General features: G+C 38.5%; 1 protein-coding gene across 15 annotated transcripts in view; it reads left to right on the top strand.

Moving 5' to 3' along the window:
* The window catches only part of CALD1 (caldesmon 1), a 247,356-nt gene that overhangs the window by 84,440 nt on the left and 141,239 nt on the right, over nucleotides 1–21,677 (top strand). For 14 of the 15 annotated variants that reach the window (XR_011810430.1, XR_011810431.1, XM_072040363.1 and 11 more), the window contains exon 2: nucleotides 12,107–12,179. The exons of the other annotated variant lie outside the window; for it this stretch is intronic. The gene's annotated coding sequence lies outside the window, so the exon portion shown is untranslated. The remainder of the gene's footprint in view (nucleotides 1–12,106; nucleotides 12,180–21,677) is intronic. 15 annotated transcript variants of the gene reach the window in all.

Below are 21,677 nucleotides of genomic sequence, written 5' to 3' on the forward strand. Positions count from 1 at the left end.
GCATAAATGTTTTGCTTCCCCCTCAGATGCAACAACAAAGCACTGTGAGATCTGTGTAATCCAATGGGTAAAGTGCTGCCTACAGTTCAACACGCTACCTTTCCCTTCAAGTTTTCTTCTGAATCTTTTTGCATATGGCTAGTTTTCATATTTTTGAAAACTATGGCTGATGCCTGTGATGGTAGTAACGGTTTGGGTGTGACTGAATAGAAAGGTTGGACGTTCTTCCCTGGCATAGAGGTATCTTGGTCCCCAAGAGGAATGCCTATATACAGCCTGGGCAGAGTTAAGCAGAAAAGGTGACCCTTGAAGAACAGTTCTGGCCATCAGCAAGCACTGAGCATAGAGGTATATGAAGTCTATCTCTTCTTGACCACACACCAAGAAAATAGAGGCATTGTCTCTGTCTCCAGATTCAGAACCTGGGATCTCTCTTGCAGGAGGCACCTATTTCTCTGCTGAAAGGGCCTTTGCCTTTCATTTGAAAGGCGAGTGGTTTTTAGCAGTGGCTAGCACATTTGGGAAATGAGCTGGGTCTCTCCTCAGGGTGATGGTACTCACCTTGCAGGACAGTGGCTGCTCTGGGAAATGATAGACTTGTAGAGAGGGGCTTACAACTGCACACAAGAAATCAGAGGTTCACAGAAATAACTGTACAAAAGAAGGAAAGGCTGTTAGCTAGACAGAGGCTAACCATGGAGTGCAATTAGGAGCAAAAAGGCATGTGAACGATAAGGACAAGGACGTTGCTAGAACATTTACTCTGTAATCTCTACAGGATCAGAGGATGGGAGGGTGGCTGTCCTCTCTGGGAGAGCCCTTTGCTGTTTCAAATTGACTATTGCTGCTGTGAATTATTCATGTTCTTTTTGTCATGCCCAGTCAGGCTCTGTTTTGCATGCATATAAACTGAGGACTGGGTCAGCAGTGAGGCATGCTCATTCAGCCATGGGGCAATTCTGTACTGCCTGCCAAGAGGGAGGTTTCATTCATTATTAGGTAGAGAGATGTAGCTGCAATTATAATCCTCCCATCACCCTGGAGTATGAAAATGTTTTCTCTCCCATTGGGAGTTCCTTGCAGGGCAAAGTGAACTCAGTTGAGCAACAACTTACTTTTAAAAAGATATATTTTCTACAGAGCAGGGAAAGACTTCATGGTCTAGGAAAGTACTTCCTACTTGCTGCAAGCTAGTGTGAAAGTCGAAGGTCAATCTGTATTGTCTTAAAAGTAGAAAACTGAGAGAAGCTATCAGGGTGCCTTGAATATGGAAAATTTGAGGAATAGCTCAGCTTCCAAGAGAAGAAAACATTTTCCTTGAACAGAGTGTCTAGTAAATTGAGGCTTATTTATCTATTGAAATTACTCTTTTCTCTTTGAATTAACTGTTAGTGTGTATATATATTCATATAAACTGTTTTTGAGGTTGTTTTGTTTTAGTTTTGATACAAATTATTGGTAGGTGCTATGGAAGGTGTGCAACATGTTGAGGAATTTTTGTTGGAATATTAAATGTCCCCAGAAATTTTAGAATCTGAAGTTAAATCTGACCACACATTCTCAGGAAGACTGTTAGTTTGCTGAAGGTTAAATGTGAATTAAAAAGCTGCTTATAATAAGAGTCATCTTGTCACTCAAATTTTGAATCCTTTTGCATTTGGTAAAATGTCATTAATAATCCATTACATGTAAAAGCACTTCTGATATAAAAGGTCCCAAGGATCTTTGCAAATCTGAGTTTTGTGCCAAACCTCATTGAAAGTATTGTTCAGATTCCACAGAAGAGACTGAGGCATAGTAAGCCTGAGAATTTTATCATAATTTACACAGGAATTGGGAAAGGGAACACTAGAAACATGATTCAGGGTTAGTAGGCTAGTCACATGTGAACATATGATAGTCTTGACATGCATTTTTTTTTGTCAGCTGGAAAAAAAACTAAAATGTCTACTGCATATAGAAAGGGTATGGGGAAGCTGACAAGTATCAGAAATGCTGACTTTGTACATTTCAGATGAATTTTTCATTTTTTATGAGGAAAGTTGACCAGAAACAGCTCCATGGTGCATAATTCTTTATTGGTTAGGGGTTTGTACGTTCCATTTTATTGTTCATGGCATATTTTTTTTAATCTTGTAGTCTAAAATGGAACAAGACCTCACTTTTATGATGTGTAAGCATATATTTTACCTTTATTTTCATAACTTCCAATGTAAAGGATTCCTCCAAGGAGCTGTAGTTGGATTAATAGAGCTGGAGTCTGGGGCTCCGTGGAGCAGGGAAGTCCTTTACATCCATTTCATAGCATGCATGGTCCTGGCTGTTTTACAGAAACAAAGATGTAAGGGTGTTATTTGGCAGCACTGGTCCTTGGTAGTCACAGGATGAAGGGTCTGATGAAAGGTCTTCAGTGAGTTTTCAAACATATCGTGAAATAGTTTGTCTATGAAACATCAAGGAATTTAGACTTTTTTAGATTTAATTCAAAACCAAGTTCTTTGTTTAAAAAAAAACAAAAACAACAAACTTCAAAAATATGGTGATAGCAACTGTTCATAATTCCTTTAAAGTCAAGAAATTAAACTATTAATTAAACTATTATAGTGATTTCTAAGAAAAGTGGAAGTTAACATATAAGAAACCGAAGCTGAGTTTCTGGCCTTGCTGAAGTTGATGATGAAGGTTCATGCCTACCCAGTTGCCCATTCTGAGATTTGGCAGTCACACCGTTTTTGGCTGTTGACTGCTTTTAGCAATAATCTCCTGCTGTAATGCACTATTTTTTGGATGTCTAGTACCCTAGGCTACTAGATGTCTGTAAACCCAGTACAAACATTTAGTCTGTACATGCAGAGTGTTTCCATTGCACGTTCTAGTGTGCCTGGTGCTTTAGATTGATTCCAGTTGAACATAATGATAAGTGGTGCAGTAGAAATTATCTATATTTCCAATATAGATAATATTTCAGACTTACTTATTTCAGCTTGTAGTTGTTGGCAGATTTGAGAACTCTGCACAGAAATTATGATGGTTTAATCAATTCACCATTCCTCTGAAGTGAATGAGTATGTGCATAATTCAAAGCTTCCAAACAGTCTTGCTAATTTCACATTTTATATTGTCACAGACAGTCATGCAATGTAAAACAATAGTCTGGCTCTTGTGATAGGTCAAAGTTCTGTTTGTGCTTTCATATTTCTCCTTACTTAATACGGCAAATGGACGTTCTTTCTGTCAAGGAAAAGAGGCCAAAACAAAGGGCATTTTTTTTTTCCCCAAGTTATTTTTGAAATGCCTTGATTCTTGGATGTCCTATTAGGATATTTTAGACCTGGCTGTCATTACCCTGGAAATCAAATGCCATTGCAGTAACTTAACACAGGCAGCCAAAATCATTGAGAGCTTTTGAAAAACTTCATTTATACATACTTTTAATTTGACTGCACAAACCAGGAAGGCACTAATTAAAAGCTTGACAGAAGATTCAGATGTTAACTCTTATGTATCAGTTTTAACTAAAATAAAAGCATGACCTTTAAAGGACCAAAGATGGGATCCACTGTGTTTTTCTTTCTGCTGTTCTCCATAAAACTTTTTCTGTATCAGAAGCCTGTTTCAGTGCTCAGGTTACTTCCTCTTTTATGTCTATATAAAATAAACCAACTTGTGAAGAGCTGTGTATGATATTCACATGCAACAAGAGTTGAATTCTATGGAAGCTTGAACTGTGGGATTTGGACCAATATATCAGGCTGGGTTGTGTGCTTCTCCCAACTCAGTGACAATGAGAATTTCTCTGTGTGGAAGGACCTTATTTTGTGAAAATCTAGTTAGCATTGTCAGGACCCTATGTGCAGGAAAATCCTGTAAGGACAGCTCTGTCTGATGTTTCCAACATCACTGCAAGATGGAGTGATGGGTGACCCAAGAGAAACATTAGTGTATTCAAAGGATGAGACTTTCAGCAACTCATTCAATCATTATTATTATTTTTCATGCTGGTCGTCAAATGTCACCCTGGTGTTATTCATGATTTATCACAGATCTGACAACGGACCCAGCCTGCATTTTAAAGCAAAGTTTGTTCTTTTAATTTATTGTTCCACTGACTTTTTTTTTTTTTCCAGCATTTCCGTAATGTTTTGCTTTCTTTTCCTGCCCTTAACATAGTAGTAAGAAAGTGAACAGCTATTTCCAACAACAGTATTGGTGGGGATCAGGCAAAACAATGATTTGAGATGCTATACCAAACTCTCTTTTAGTCCAAATTAAAAGTGTTGTTAAAGTGAATGTCTTTAGGTTTATAAAAGTTCCTATCTGCTGAAGACAGTTTATCTCACTTTGGGCTCTGATAGGTCATCTTCCCCAGGCTTGGGTTATCCACCTACAAAGAATGGACAGAATGGACAGTCTCAGTAACATGTGGTCCTATGTAGCTGTAAGATGATACTTCCTTTCTAATTATTTTTAAGTAATCTTTAAAAAGAAACCTTCATTCTATAAGGTAAAATAGCATAAAAGTCTAGCTGTTAAGCATCGCTCTTCATGTGTTGATCTCAAAGTTCTTTACAAAGGAGCTTGGAATTGTTTCCCCATTTGTCAGTCTGAGAAACTGAAGCACAAAAAGGAAAAACAACTTGAGCTCCAACACCAAAGTGGAGCTGATGCCAACCAACTGATTTGTCCACTCTTCCACACTGAGCTTGGAAGGGCAACAATTTGACAGTCCAAGTAGTATCAAGCATGCTGATAAAACCATTGAAATGTTATTCATCACAGAGATGGATGGGATGTGAATACAGGAAAAATACTTTTTACAGTAGTAAATGGTAAATAGAGTTGTACTAGATGACAAATGTTTTGAAAAATCCAGTAAAGGGCAGAATTAGATTAACTTTTAAAAAGATTCAAGTAATAGCATAACTTGTGCTTCGTCACATGACATTTTAGCACACACAAGTGAGCCAGACAACTATGTTATTTTAACCTACATTCAACATTCCTATCAGTAAATCTGCACAAAGGGCCCCATATCCATATCTTCTGCAGTTCTATCACAAAATCTCTTTTTTTGCTACTGCCTGGAATTTCATTATGAACCATTATTGATGTAATACTAAACCTATGGAATCTTAAACATGTCTTAAAATCTGTGGAATAAAGTAGACTCCTACCAAATAATAAAAAAGCAGTACCAACAAAAAAGCCTGCACCTTTTTCAGATGGTTCATTATTTTTTTCCCAAACATGCTTTAACTACAGTGTCTCAAAACAAACTTGCTTCAATAGATCTGTTTTCCTGTAAATGTTATTTTTCTTTTCTTGCCTCCCCTATTCCCAAGGCACTATTTGATGTTTTTTTAAGTCCAGAATATCTGTTATATGCTGCCCTCTTTTGCATGAACAGTGCCTGAGTTGCTTCTGGTTCCTGTAGGTGCCTGCCTTTGGATTTTTTCCTGGGATTGTGGGATCCTGTGAGAGAGACTTTCTCATCTTTATATTCTGAGATCTTCCAATGTTTCATTTATATGTTATATGAACTGTACCAGTCTGAAGAAAACACTGAATTCTGTCTTTGAGAAGCACCTCACTTCACAAAGGAGGGTATGATTTACACTGTAGCCACTGGTATGACTTAAATAACTTTGAGCTATAAAAAGTTGCCTTCATTTATCCGGGCAGTGATTGAGGGATGTTCTGGCTCTAGTGAAATGTTTAGCTAATGCAGAATTGTGTTGCTTTCAGAAATAGGAGTGAAAATTAAATGGGGTACTTTAAAAGTAGCAGATCTTCAGCAGCGAAACAAAGAAAGAACTGCCTACTTCTGCTCTGTAGTCTATAGAAAGGCATGTGCATGCATTTTCTGGAAGTGCTACAGAAGTTGTCCTGCTGGAGTTGGTATTTAGCACAGAACCAGAGCTGGCCAGAGGTAGAAAAGCAGGATGTCGGGTACTGGCACAGGGTGTGTCATGGTCCTACTGGCCCTGAGGAGTTGTTGCTCCATGGGCTTTCCTTGCACTGGGCACTGATGTGAAAAAGGATGGATTAGAGGGAAAGGGACCATGTCCTGCATGCTCATGTATATGCTTGGCTGCTAGGATCGATCAGGAGCTATGCTTAGGAAAAATGACTCACTGCTGGCTGCCTCACCACAACGCGTGGGAATGAGCTGAGGCCAGAGCGGCCTCAGCCAGAAAGTGTGAACGTCCATTAATACTCACTTGTTGCTGCACTCGTTGCCGTGGCTACTTGTCTAGCTGTCTTCTTGTTGCTCAAGAGTAAGCAGAAGTTGTAACAAGGCTTTGCCATGAGTTTGCTGCCTTATCTTGGGATGTGCTTTTATCTCTAGATGCATGGCTTTTACAGCTTTGTTATGTGTTATGCCTCTGTATTGCCGACACAACCTTCAGGCTCATCCAGCTCTCAGCCTGCTGGTGATGTCCTGATGCTATGCTGGGTGCCTGCTGTCAACACAGCATTTGCTAGCATTGCGTGTTTGATCCTCGGTGCATTCCCCACTTGTAGAACTGTAATTGTCCTCCTGATGCCTGTTAGACAACCCCTGCTTTAGAAACCCAGTGTCTTTTTGAACAAAGGGTGCATTTCAGCACTGTAGCAAAATCTGTCTAGGCAAAAAGTTGTTTGGTTTGTATTTTATTCTATCAACAGCACAGAGTGAAACTCTTGAGAATTAGGTTAAACAAACTAGGTGTGAAGTAGAAATTACATATATTTAATAATGTAGATTGCCAATGGTCAGTTTAAATGTGCAGAGGGCACTGATTAAATCTGAAACTATGTACCAACGTAGGAATACCCATAGAGACAGAAGTGATAGTATGAGTGAGGGGCTCAGCAAGGTGTGGCTGGGTGCTAGAGCAGATGATGCTTTAAATTCCACCCTTCCTTTATAAACCTGATGACAAACTTGTCAAAAACAGCTTTGCAGATTTAAACAACAAAACCAAACAAAACCTCCCTCCCACAAAACCCTGTCTCTTTAGAATTTTCTTTCCTTTGAGCTATAAATTCACTGCTGATACTGGCTTAGGAATTGGCTGGCTGCCAAATAGAGTTGTCCCACAAAAATGTACAGAATCTCTATCTTTGTCTCTTACAAAGAAAAACATGAAACAAAAATGTCAGGGGAAAAATGTGTAAAATAGGACATGACCTTCTCTGGAGTGAGACTTAAAATTCCTTCAAAAAGCTACCCTTTTTTTAAAAATGCAGATATTTGTTGATGATTGATACCATAATTGATAAAGGCAGTTGGGTTGGTAGGTGGTGGATGTTCTAACCAAAAATGTCTGATCAGAGATTATTACACAGGTTTCTACCTATACATGCAGTGTCAATGCATATATGGTGTTTTGTAGATTGACAAGGAAACAGCACAACATGTTGTTTTTTTTTCCCCCATTACATAATTGGATATGGCATATTATTATCATTATTGTCCTGTTAACACAAACTGTCAGAAATTCAGCTTAATTTATGAGCTATGAAAGGGACTAAGAGCTGTACTTCAAGATAGATTATGGCTAATTGTGCCTTTTCACATCAGTGGTGAAAAATACAGGAGAAGAAAAAATGCTACTTTTCTTGAGGTAACATGCAAACGTGCTTGAGATATCTGTAAATGCTGTTGGAGCAGAAATTAAAGGACTTATTTTAATAGGTAAGATAAAAGTGGTAAAGCAAATACATTGTTGTGGCAGGCAGAATTGCTGTTTTGCTATTTTAACTGTATTCCTTTAAACAATCATAATATAAATATTGTGAAAAATGACATCTTGAGGGGGGTCTTCAAAAGCACACAAGAAAGTGCATAAACTGCAGCATATTTCACCTATCTGTCATCATCTGTCTTCAGCCTGGTGATACGGAAGAGTTGGAAATTTGCATCCAAGGATGACTACCCTATTGAGCATTTCAATTTGGTGTTACTGGTTGCATTGGAAGATATTTTTGCCATTTGCCTCATTTAAACTGTCTACAGCCTAAGTCCACTTGGGTTATCAGGTCTTTTGACCACAGACATTGGATAAAACCAAACCAAGGAATTCCCAGGGAATGTCTGCAGCTGGAATTGCTTGAAAATAAAGTGATTTAGTGCATATGTTGCTTTCCTCTGAATCAATGCCATACCTGATATGGTTTTGATGACTTGCTTGGCTGCTGTTCATGCTGCCTGCTTTAGTAGCCCTGAACAAGGGTTCCAAGGATATTCAGAAATTCATGTTTGTTTTCTATATTCAAATGCTTGTGCCCTAATGGGGGAGTTGTCCTCAGCATTTTGGCCAAACAAAAATTCAAAGGGTATGGCATTTTTCCTTATCTGGGTTATAGAAAAGATGGTTAATCCCTTCCTAAGAGAGAGAAGCTAGGTAGTTCTTGGTGCCATCATTTTTGTTTGCTATTGCAGGATCTATCATTTAAGTTTTCCTTCCCATGTTTAAAACCACAGAACAGGCCCAGTAGGATTCCCCTGCTTCGAGAGACTCCAGCGCCTCATCCTACTTTCCAATAAACATGTAGCATCTTAATCCTATTATGTACCAACGTGGGAAGGGGCCAGTCCCTAGGCCGCAGTATTTGTGAAATGAGATGTGTGTGAAGCCCTGCAGCTCTTCTTCCTAAGAACTCAGGCCTGATTTTGCATGTCCTATACTCACGCAAGTTGGGTTGTGCTGATATAAAACAAGCATCAGTGTAACAGTAAATGAGAGCTCATGTTCATTCATGTCACCCGAAAGGCCTAAAAATCATTAAAATGTCATGCTCTAAATTAATCCGAACAATTTACAGGCACCCTAGGGTTTTAAGGACTGGCTCAGAAGACTTTTTTTTTTTTTTTAATTATTATTTTACAGTGTACCATTTATTTATTTGTGAGGAAGGGAGAGGGAGACTATGCTAATACAACCTAGAGAATCCAGCTTGCATATCATAGTAGTCAAATAAAATTGAAATGGTATGAACTTCTCAAAAATATTAGACTGTGATAGATTAATGCATTGTGATCTAAGCTGTAATGGCTTTATTTTCTGGAAAATGATCATTTCCTCCTTCCTGGGAAGAACATAATTTAATCTTGGAAAAGAACAATGGAAAAACAAAGATATAGTTTGCTTATAAAAATATAAATAGTCTGTTTCTGTGTTTGGAATTAGCTATCTCTAGCTGTAAAATTATGGAAGAAAGGTAGTACTCATCACATGAAGAGGAAGAGAAAGTTTATATTCTTCTGCTGTTTGGGTTTTGTACCCATTCCTCTATTTCTCCAGCCTAGTAATTTTAGTTTTGTTCATAGCTGGTCAGTATGTAAGTAGGTATACTGGTGAGATGGACTATAGGAAAGACTGAAGAAATAGATTGGGAAATCCATTTGTCTCATAGTTTAGCCTTATTTAGAAAAGAAATGCAAGATAAATCTTTGATGCCCTCTCAGCTTTTCAGTACATATGGCATACAGAAATTGTGCAAATTTAATCAATTTTGTTCATTCTCCAGCAAACTAACTTGTTGATGGTGTCTTTTGCATTTAATATTTTAGAGGCTATATGGTATAAGCAGTAAAAGTATGTTTACAAGTGGATAAACTGTTCTTCTGCTTCATATCCTGCCTAGTCATTAGCGGTCACTAATTTGCAAGGTCTTTCAGAGAGATGTTTCATTATTGCTGCTTTTTAGGAGAGAATTCAGGTTTTTGTATCTTTGTGGGAACAGATGTTATGCATTGTAAATTCCATCATAACTAGAAACTATATTATGTGTAATAGTCACTGAGTTTTACTGAGGAATTCTTGAAGATGTGGCATAATGAAACTTTATTTTATATATATATATTGCTACTGCATTTTGGACTACAGAATAGAAACAGCCTATGGAAGAAAAATATGGTCAGGTATATGTATGTGCATGTATATTTTGGCTCTGCCTCAACAAACGTGTGCCTAACTTTAAGTAGGTGAGTAATCTTGTTTGGTTGGTTAGGAGCATGCTTAAGCACCTTGTGAATCTGGGCACTTAAGAATGAGGTGCTGACGTTAACGTATCACAGGAAACAAGCCTAAATGAAAGCAATGGAAATTAGATGTTCTTCTGATTAAGACTAATGTCCACCTTTGGAGCTTTATCTCTGAAATATCTCAGCAACCAGGAAGTTCCAGAAGTTAATGCTGCTTAGCTCTGCTATATTGCACCTTTAGATTTCATTTTCCTCATCATATGTAGATGATAGTGCATTTCTGTATTTCATGGCTAGAGAGAACTATGTGGAGTAAGCAATGCAAAATCTGAATTACTCCTGAAAGAACTGGATCACTTAGGGAAGCTGCATGATTCTTGAAAGCCATGTCAGTCCTTGGATTTTATAAATGACCAGAGTATTTTTGTGTTTTATTGGTGCAAAGATGGCTCTAGATTTTTCTCTGGATTAGCAGATTCAACTGCTATTGCTTTTAATAGGAGATTAACTGAAGCTGAGACAATCCAGAAACATGCTCAGAAGCATCTGTGATGCTCTGAGAATCTGTATCCCTTTGCCTAGCTATCCTGGATTTGGCGCACCTCTGAAAGCATGGGGTACTTCAGCACTTACTGCAATGTCTTTTTAGGAAGGTCCAGATTAGTTTATTGAAGGAACTGCTGCCTCAGCTGGACATGGCTGTTGTTTTCTGTCTTGGCAGTTCTTGGACCAACAGAAGTGTTTCATTTTTTTTTTTTTGGTAAAGCAATAAGGGTACAAGTTGCATTCAGTCAAGGTGGAGCACAGTACTGTATTTATTTTTGAGATTTTCATTCTCCCATCCTTCCATCACATGCTATCTTAAAAAAAACTAATTTGACAGGCAGTATAGGATTATAAGCAAAGCCCCACATATTCTCTCAGATAAGTACCACCCCACAAAACCCCTGTTTATGGATTAAGAACAGTGCAAAAATACACACCATCACTGAAAGAAGCATCATATAATTTCCAAGGTGGTCTTGTAGAGCTTAGTCAAATGTCTTGATCTCTATTAATCTAATACTCTTGAACGCATATGCTGATTGTGTTCATTAGGTGGAGAAGAAAGGTATGCCTTGTATTTGTCTAATTAAAGGTTGTTTGTGAAGCCAGCTCATTTTTAAGATATCTTTCTTCAATAGAAAAATAAAGCTGCGTTTGACTTTGCGATACCAGTCTTTTGTTTTTTGGGTGTGCAGATATTTGTAGTTTTGTCTTTTTGCCACCTTTATGGATGAAAGAGAACGGGAGCCCCTAGCACCCCTGAGCAGTTTCCCAGATGGTTTACCTCATTCCATGTGGGATTTCCATATCTATTTCCCAAGAATCTCCCTCCAGTCCTCCTGCTGAGGCATCTCTCAGAGGCAATTTCCAGTCTTACCGCACACAGCCCAAACTGTTATCATTCATCCTAGCTATTACTTGGAGGTGGCTGCTCTATTGCTTTAACAGTCACAAAGTACCTGTAAAGACAAACAAGCTGCCACTGACAACTGTGTAAATGCACTCCAGTGGCTATGCAGAAAAGGCCAAACATTTTTGCATCTTTGACTGGAGGTATCCCACAATCAAGGAACCATGCTGGTCTATAGCCAAAAGAAACAGGGAATTCCCTCAGATATTTTTAAGAAAATGAATCATGAGGGAATAATCAGGTTTGGATCCATATTAATTGCTGCAGTTCAGCTATTAAAATTCTCAGCTTTGAGACTGATGCTTCCCAAGGTGTTCTCAGGGTTGCATTCTGTTGTGATTGGGTTACAGTCATGGGAGCAGGATCAGGTGCATGGAGTAGCTTTCCCTGCAGGTGGAGGCCACTCTTTTCCCTTAATTGGACTTCAGATATGCATAATGCAGAATTTGCCAGAACTACCCTTTCTCAGTTAGGATTTCCTTGTTCCTCACGGAGGAGTTGCTGGAGAAAATTAAGGAGCTGCAATCCAGTTTACTCAATGGTACAACAGTACCTAGTAACCATAGCAAGGCTTAAGATCTGATTTTCTGCTTTTTAAATCATCCTTACTGTAAAACTATTCCATTTTTTGTGCACTCTTCATTCCCACCCATAAACCCACAACTTTTTCTTTCCAGTGCCTGTGATAATCCTTTGGTTACTCGTGAGCTGAAGAGGCAGCATCTTCCAGGCTCAGGGACATCATAACTGGTGAGATATACTATTACTGTTTATATTGTGTGTTTTTCTTTTCTGGAGGTATTTACTGTTTATTTGAGAATTATTATTGTGAGCAGCACTATGATTTTAGCTTAGTTTTCATCAAAACTCAAGGTCTGGTATGGAAATAGACTGTTCTGGGCTGGTTAGTATACAGCTTAATTCAATGCAATGGGAAGATACTTTCTGGTAGTCCTTGGCTGAATTGACTGTCAGAAACTGGGTATGTGGGAGTTTTCCACGTAACTTTTCCTTCTGATGGTGTTTTGTATGTCAAGGATTGTAGGTACGTGCATGATAATCTAGACCAGAGAAATTCTTCCACGTTGTGGCTCTTGTGGTCCCTGGACACTATGTGAATTTGGAAAGGAGCATTTCTTCCTTTGGCAAGACTAATTCTCATTTATCTGTGTACATTAAACATATGCATGGCCATCTTTTTATGCTCACATCAGTTGTGTACACAGGTAATTATTTCAGCTTAATAGCTATACTTGTCTTTCTCCTATCGAAAAATTATTAATATGGAGACTATTATATGTCATTAAGGTAATATTGCTGAATATGTTATCAAAGCCAATGACAACATTCTCTGGGTGTTCTGGTTTTAGATTGATAGGTACATGTAAAATATTTCTGCTTTCCAGGTGGGAGGAGATTTGCCTTTCAAAAGATTGTTGCTTCAACACTTGACAGGAGTAATGCTAATAATAAACCTTCCCAGGCTTTACTTGTTTTACAAATGCAGTTTAGTGCAAATTGCTCCAAGTGAGGGAACTCTACTGTTTTAACTACATGGGTGGAAGTTACGTTATGTAGCAAATTTTATTACCACACTGATCCAAAAGGATGGGACATTTCTATAAAATAGCAATACAGTGCAGACTTACAGTAGTGATCACTAAGGAAAACAATTAAAAGGGATTTAAAACTTAAGCGACGAAGCCAGCATTGATGAGGAAAGGACTTGCCTTGAATGGCTAATCATCCTTATGGTGGAGTTTGCTGAAGACCTCTCTGAAGTGTGAGGACCACTGTCAAGGGCTTGGACAAGGAGTATCACAGACCTGATCTTGATTTTTTTTTTTTTTTTTTGGTGAGCATCCTAAGAAGTCACAGTGCTGTACATGGCAGAGCTGACGGCTCTGTCTGCATTTGCTTCTAGTGAGTGAGGAGCAGACAAAGCCTTGCCTTCGAATCTTGTTGCCCATTGGTGCCACTTTTCTAGTCAGCCTTTTGTGATAACTAGAGTTCACCAGAGCCCTCTCCCACTGTCTGTCTTTGTCAGAGCCCTAACAGCACACTAACTTTGTGTGGTCAGCGGTAATGTGCCTGCTCTTCTGAGCTCTGGCTATCGCAGCCTGGGGTGGGAGATGAGGGGAGACAGAGCTAAAACCAGAAGGAGAAACCTATAGGCGATCATTGGACAGTATTGGATCCCACACATACCTGATTTGCAGGTAGAAGTGTAGAGGTTTCAGTTCCAGGTGTCAGGAATAATTTATCCTTAAGAAGTGGAAAACTATGTATTATACAGTCGGTGAGCTGCCCCAATGAAGTGGAATTATTTTTTGAGGTTGTTCACTATGCTGGCTAACAGAGAGCTAGTTAGTTCTGTAAGGATAATGTCTTGGGCAAATTCCCAGCCTCCAAATGCTTGCAGGCAGACTTGTCCATATTTGTGGTATATTTGAGGTCTAGTGTTCCTCCTTTGGGCCATATATTTTAAGAGGAAATGTTAATGGAAGGAAACATTGTTGCAGAGTAACAGTCTTCTCTGAAGCACTTTCCAAAGAAATGTTAAGGCCAAAGGTCTTATTATTTTCAGGGCAAAAGATGTGGGTCCTTCTGACATTTATTTAGAGCCTTGTCCATCGTTATTTGCAACTAAGGATGAATTCCTGGGAGATTGCATCAGGGGTTATTGTTCCCTAAGCTGAGAAAAGGCAATAGCTGTCTTTAAAATTGTTGCATCCTTTTTGGCACAGAGTTATCATTAAGCAGATAGCAAATAATCATATTTGATGTATTGTGAATTTTTCATTCCTTTGCTCAGGTGCCTCTTAATTCCCTTCCTTCCAATGAAGAACAAAGATGCCTTATTTTGGATAAGAAACAGCAGTATGTCCCAAGGGAAATAATTATTCTAAGAGTTTTGATTCTGCAGCGACAGCCACAGTGATGTAGATTATATCCGCATCCAACCCGTGCAGATGGTAGGAGAAAGAACAACCTGGTGGAGAGAAGCACTTAACTGGGGTGCAGGAGGCTCTGCTCATGAATGGCTTGGGCTTGGGCAAATAACTGCATTTATCCATGCCTCTCTTCCACTGTCTGCAAACAGAAAGGAAGACTATTACTTTTCTTTGAGACCCATTGCTTGAAAAACAATTATGTTGCATTACTTTCAACTGAGAATGAAATCTGGTAATATCAGTGCTCCCATAGTGAAACTCAGCATCTTGCAGTTGCAGGCCTTAGAGAGCTCAGCATGCAATTTCTGCATCACTGAAGAATTAACGTGAAACTGAAGGGATGCATAAACCTTGTATTGCCTCACTAAAGAGGCTGAAGGGCAGAGTCTTTGTAATGCCTTGACACTTCCAAACTGTCAGCACCTTTGAGGTGTGCTTATGGACACATGGGTCTGCCTGGAACCACAGGACAGTCCTGGTACATGAGGCATCTGCCTTGTTCATACACGTTGCCAGGGCAATGATAGCTAGAGGTGAAATTCTGAAAATTAGAAAATGCACATCATTAATTTTTAGAGGAGTGCAGTAACTGTTTTTCTTTCTAACTTTCTGCATTGGGGAAGAATGGGAATTAAACTGACTGAAAAATGCATTTGACAGTAAATCCATTAGCTAAGATCTCAAATAGCATAAAGAAGTTATTTTTCAAACATGGATGTAGTTTTGTATAGACACATATTTTTCTATTACTGTAGAGGAAAAGTCAAAATGAACCTCTAATAGTTAATTGAGTATCATTCCAAAATCTTGTAGTGTAGCATTTTTTCTGCCTATGTAAGACAGTTATCTAGCTTTTTTACAAAGTTGTGGCTAACCTCTATAGGATGCTTTAGAGCTTAGGGAACCTAACAAATATCTCATTGTAAACTAGTCAAAACTACCAGTCATTTACTAATTTCAACATTTTTTCCTGAATTTTATTATTTTACATATTGTTTAATCTACTTTTTTTTTTTTTTTTTAACTGAATGCCATCCACACCTAGAAAAATGTAACTAGTACCCCTTCCTTTCAAAAATAATAATAATAAAAAAACAAATCACGGGGATTGAATGACAGAGTTGCTGCTTCCCTAATGTTTGTTAGTACTATCATATACGCTAAAGTCATTCCAACCAAGGGCATGTGGCAGTACTGGAATTTGATGTACAATCACTTTTTGGGAACAGCCTGTGCCTTGTTAATATAATCCATAAAAGGCTTCCCAACTTCCTGAAACCAGTCCCCTCTGTTTCCAAGTCTGTGTATGATCTCATAGGAAATGATCTGGGAGAGGCTGTCTAACCCTTTTGCATAATCAAGGTGGCATTGTTCTTCTAATGCCTAAAGTGACTTGTTTTGCTGATATAAGCTCAGTGATCCATTTTTCCTGTCACCAAATCCCTGTTATCAGTCTTCACAATGCTTTCAGCAGTGTTAGATTTGAGAGTGAGAGGACTGAAGTGTGACTTTAATGTCATGATCAAAGTCAGTCTTTCATTTGTGTTGTCACCCTTTTTTCTCTCATCTATTAAAAAAATCCTAAACCTTGCTGCTAAATGAAATATGACAGAAGGAAGAAATGCAAGAAACACAAGTGGACAAAGGACAAAGTTTTTTTTTTTTTTTTTTTTTTTTTTTTTTTTTTTTTTTGTGGTGGGCTCAGATGGAAACAAGTAAGCAATCTGCACATTGCCAAGTTTCATAAACAGCAGCAGTAACCAGAAAGACTTCATATAGATTGGATATTGGTAAACCTCTAATGTGTACATTAGCTGTAGATATAGAAAGTGTATTCTTGCACTGGAGCAAGAATATATAAACATCCTCTTTCTGGGATGTTTACATAAACACCAGAGTGCCTCATACAGTGCATGTTCTTTTATATCCTTGGGAAACCCAGGATTTCCTTAATATATCTAGCCCGAAAGGGAAGCACTCCAAGGAGCTTCCATCTCCAAAAGCCTTGTACGGCAGCTAGTGTTAATCTCCTTTGGCAAGGGACAGAGAGCAAAAGTGTCTGTGTTTTGTTAACTGTGTAGAAGTACAATTATGGTCTAGTTCATGTGAATAGGTAGTAACTGCACCAAAGTGAAATTACAGTGAGGATAAGCAGAGGGCTCTGTGGCACTCTGCTTACTGCAGAGTTGTTAAGTTTGGCACTCGGCTCTGGGATCCAGTCAAACGTTTTCTTAACCATATTAGGTTATATGGAAATTGGCCAGCAAGCAATAGGCTTTTGATGTACTTATTGTTTGTGCACATATTTCATGGAGTAGAAAGCCACTGTTTTTCTTAAGGATTGCAGGTTTAATAAAGTAAGACAAATTGAACCCTTTAAAATTTGACATTAAATTTTGATAGCAAAAAAAAAAAAAAAAAGGTGTTTCCTAAGACAAAGGAATCACAAGTTGACATTATTATAAAGGACATGTGTGGCTTCCTTGTGCTTTTCTGCTTTTCATCCATTGATCTTGACCTCAATAAATGCCCAATAGTGAAATATTATGCTGTTATTCAGGTGAAAAACAGGAGTGCAGTGACCCTGACTGCCTAAGGCCCAAGCATACTCATTCTTGTTGGCAGACTTGTCAAGGAAGGACAAACAAGTGGATGAGAGAGTCCTTAAACTGTTGCAAGGCTGTTTGCTCAGGTTTGGCAAACGGAGCCTTCTCCATCCTGACGGACTGTCAACAAGATCCCCTTCTGCACTGTGTCCTGGAGAATATGAGGAGAAGCAGAAAACTTTAAATATTGAGTCGTTTAGTTCTCTTATTGCAAATCATCCAAATAGATGCTGGAATAGGATCTGGCATTTATTTATGTGACTTTTCTTCAGGATGGTTGGATGAAACAGGATCCACAGCCTTGCTGTGGGACACACTCATGGGCTGGTTAACTTGTGTCTGGGAGAATCCAATCAAAACTGAAGCTTATGCCTGGGGCAGCACAAATGCAATGACCCAGACATAGCTGTAATGCCTCAGGGTTAAGGATCCCTGAAATCCCTCCAGCTGGGGTTAGCGTATTTTATTTGAGAAATTTCAAAACTTGTTTTCAACTAAAAATTTCAAAATAGATTCTTTTTCAAGAGTTAGCTGTCAAGTTTTGTGTTCTTAAAATACCAGAGTTTGAGAAGTGGGAGTGGTAGTTAAAGTATTATTAGGTCTAACCCATAGTCTAGTAGATTTTACTGTTAAAATTATTTTTGATGAATGTTTTCATGATTTTAAATTTAATACTACTGCATGCAGTTGTTCACTTTCACTTCACTATAAAATCATTCTCTGCCCTTGCTAATGCTCTTCTAATATGTGTAGACAGTTGTCATGTCCACTTCTCAGGATTTAGTTAGCTCTTTTTAATTCCTCTCTGTAGGTCAGTCCCTCTCTGCTTACCTAACGTTCTTTATAGCTCTCTTGTCATCTTCCTCTGGATTGTTATCATTCAGGAAATGAGTTCTCCACAGCTGAGTGAAGTATTCCAGGTGTGATCACCACAGAGCTGTTAGGGATATTACCTTTTTGCCCTGTGAGGTTGCCTTTATATTTCCTTTAATATTGCTTGAACTCTTTTTGCTGCCACATCATGCTCCAATGTGGTATATACTCTAAAGAACCTGGAACAAACATGTCCAGCTTTAAACCCTTTGAGCTGTTTGATTTAAAATTTTGATGACACCTTTCGAAGATGAAAAAATGGCTGGAAGATGCCCTGAGTTTGTACCTAAAGACAGGCCTATGTTGTTGGGAGGCTGGAATCATCCTGTGAGTTCTGACCCTGCTTTCTGCTGATGGTGTGATCTTATCAGAGTCATTTAACCTCTTGGCCCCTGTGTCCATATATGTTAGAAGATAACACTATAGTAGCTATATTTTGTAAGGCTGACGTGAGGGTCAGCATAAGTTTGTACATGATATAGAAAATATAAAGAAGTGGAAATGTAAAATAAGTGGGTGAGAGGCTGAAGCAAACCACATTATATGACCTGAAAGCTTATGTTGTCCAGGCTTGAGGAAACTGAGGAGCACTATTGTCAAAAATTTTTTGTGCATAACCATTTTTCATCTTCTTTGCTAAAAAAGAAGGGAATTAAATCAAATGAAGAGGATGAACTCTGCCAAGTGTAGCCCCTGCAAAGTTCAATAGATGACTACTGAGAACACATCTTAACGTGTACAAATTTGCTTTGTTTTGCCCAGCTGTTGATTTTTATTTTAAGAGACCTGAAGAAGCAAGCATGCAATCAGCTGAAAATCTGAAAATCTTGAAAAAAGAAGCAAGCCTATCTTTTGTCTAGGTCTGTTCATATCAGTGCAGTATAAATGTAATATTACCAATCAAACGAACAAACAAAAAAACAGCAGATCTAGGAGTGGAGCATAGAGAGAATAAAACATTAATTTTACATATACTCTGAACTGGTGACAGTTCAGTAAATGGTGACACGTGACACTTCTTCTGAACTCAGGCTGGTAATCCACTTCCTGGCACAGCATATGGATTTACTGGATTAAAGAAAACTGTGTCAGACCCCGCTGCATGAAGCAGATGCAGCCAGAAGCATATTTATCCACCTCTCCCCTGCCCATCGTCTTTGTGAAACACAAAGCTGGTGAAGTTTTAACTGCAGAAATATCCAGTTGATGTTAATTTGTGAGGAGTTGGTGTTATTGATGGTATATACCTTGTGAAGAGCTCTTTGAGTGTTGTAACATACCTGAGAGCCAGGCTGATTCATGGGAAGTCTTTTTAATCAGGAGTGGTAATGTTTATGAGAGTTGGGAAATTTGCAGTAATGGTCCCTGAGGCTTAAAAATACATCAGTGATTTACAGTTTTACTAAGCTACATTTATATTTGGAAGTAAATGTTGTGAGGTGGCTGATGATAAACGTAATTGGGAAAAAGAGTTTTCTTGGGGGTGGTTCAAGTGTATATAGCTGGTTATAATTTGGCAGTTCAAAGATTACAAAACCAGTAGTGTCAAAGTTACTGCTCAAGTGAAGGCTTTTGCTGTAGACTATAGCTATAGTTTAGGAGTGAAAGGTGCATGAAAGTTTAGAAAAATGCAAGGAAGATGTGCTAAGGTGCATCTGCTCTTGGGGAACAGAGGAGGTTACAGGTGACTATTCTGCATTTTCCACCACACATCATATTAGGACAAAAAAGACAGAAGTGCACCCCTGGTGCTGAATTCACTCCAAAGAAATAGGGAAGGGATAGAGTCAGAAACACTTTCATTCCCCTTTTCCAATTTTATATCTAGCACAAAACGGAGCTCTGTTTTAGGGCTGCAGTTCAATTCTTGCACAAAACACTTCTATTGGATTTTGGCCTAAGGTGAACTTCCCAAGAAAAGCTGCTGTCTAGAAGATATTCCAGCTAAAATCTTCTGAGGGCAATTTGAAAATGTTGGCATTGTTTAATCTGAACTGTGATCCAGCTTTAAATATACGAGGAACATACGAGGTTCTGACTCAGATGTAAATGTCTCCTCTGTACACTGTCCAGCTTGCAAGTGAAGTGAACAAACAGAAAAACATCCCAATCAAGCAACCCCCTAAATGACCACTTCTAAAGAATATGAAAATAAAAAAAAGTTGCGTAGAATTTACATTTAGCTAGACTAAGGACAGACATAACCATAGATAGTTATGAGCAGAGGACAGTGTCTCCTCAGCAGGGACAGGAGATTGTGCCTGCGTAACAACACAGAAAGAAGAGATGCACATTGCACTTGCTGAAAGTGTAGCCTGTATTTGGCTGGGTTTGAACAGCATTTGCAGACATCCTTCCTGCCACAGTACTGTTGTCAGTCTCACAACTAGCTCAATTGTTTAGAAGAGAGCTGGGTTTGGAGCCTGGTCCCCACAAAGGTCTTCCAGTGCTGACTTAGTAAACCCCACGGTCGCCTAAGTATTAAGTTGAGCTACCCAGTTATAGGTAAAAGACAGTTTTGCTTTAAACTAAGAGGGTCTTGGACCCTTCCTTCCAGCTCTTTTTAGATTTATGCTAAAGGATTCACCTGTATGAAGTGAATATGCCTGAGACAGCAGTAAGGTGAGGTGGATGGGCCCACAGGGAATACAGGTCTGTTCTGAGCCCGCACACAAGTCTGGATGAGCTGGCCACAGCATGGACTCAAACTTCAAAGCTTCAGTGAATTACAAAATAAAGCAGCGTTTTGGGGTTTTATTTGTTTTCCTAAAGGTGAGCCAGCACTATGAAGCTAAGATCTGAGTGTGTTTTTGATCCAACCTCCAATTCTATGTGTATGAAGGCAGCTATTTTGAAGCACTGATTGATTCTGGCTTACCTATGTTCTTCTTGGGACAGAACTGGGGTGTTGCTTTGGATGTGTTTTTTTTTTTTTTTTTTTTTTTTTTTTTTGTTTTTTTTCCTTTTTTTTTTTCTGTAAACCTTTCATATTTTCATATGCCTCACTCTGTTATGTAACACAGAATTACTACTACTTTGTGTTTTGGGGGAAAGTCTACTGCTGCATTTTTTCCCCTCTATCTGTTCCAGAATTTTAGTTAATCAAATTCTTGGCAAGATGATTAAGTAGCTTGGATATAAAAGATTTTGTTTTATGACTTAATAAAAAGTGTGGATGTGCCTGTGAAGTTAAGGGTAAGCAGATCTCATGCTCCAGAGTGGAAGCTGAATGCTGAGGGATTTGGAAAAGAATTCACCTGCCTTATCCTGCTTGTTATTGCACAATCTGATCATTGAATCATGGGTTTATCTTCTTCTGAATACCTCATAGTCACTGTTGGAATCAGGATACTGAAGTTGGTAGGACAGCAGCCACAATGGGTATCGCTGATGTTATTCTCATGATCCGAATAAAAATAACAGAGCAGAGCTCAATAATAAAAGGAATAGTATAAGTAAATTAAATATGCAGAGAATTTCCAGTGAAAATAGTAGTATTTAGGGGGAGATTTTTATGGGCAGGAAATAGTCACTCAGTAAAAGTCAAAGCTAGTAACTGGCTGTTGTATCTCTTTAGAGTCTCTGAATTTTCAGGTTTGGATATTTTTGCTTTAAGACAAAGAAATGGAGTTAATGGACTTTAAAACCGTCCTCTTGGCAAAAATAAATTTAAAAAAAAAAATGCATCTTGATTTCATTATACTTCTATAGCTATTCCGATCTGGCATTAGGTTGGGGTTTTGTAGATCGATTTGATGGTTATCTATGGTTAACACAGTGTCCATAGTCAGTATTTCGGGTTCTGGTTTTGTTAC

The sequence above is a fragment of the Anas platyrhynchos genome, chromosome 1, assembly GCF_047663525.1.
Source record: "Anas platyrhynchos isolate ZD024472 breed Pekin duck chromosome 1, IASCAAS_PekinDuck_T2T, whole genome shotgun sequence".
Taxonomy (NCBI): domain Eukaryota; kingdom Metazoa; phylum Chordata; class Aves; order Anseriformes; family Anatidae; genus Anas; species Anas platyrhynchos.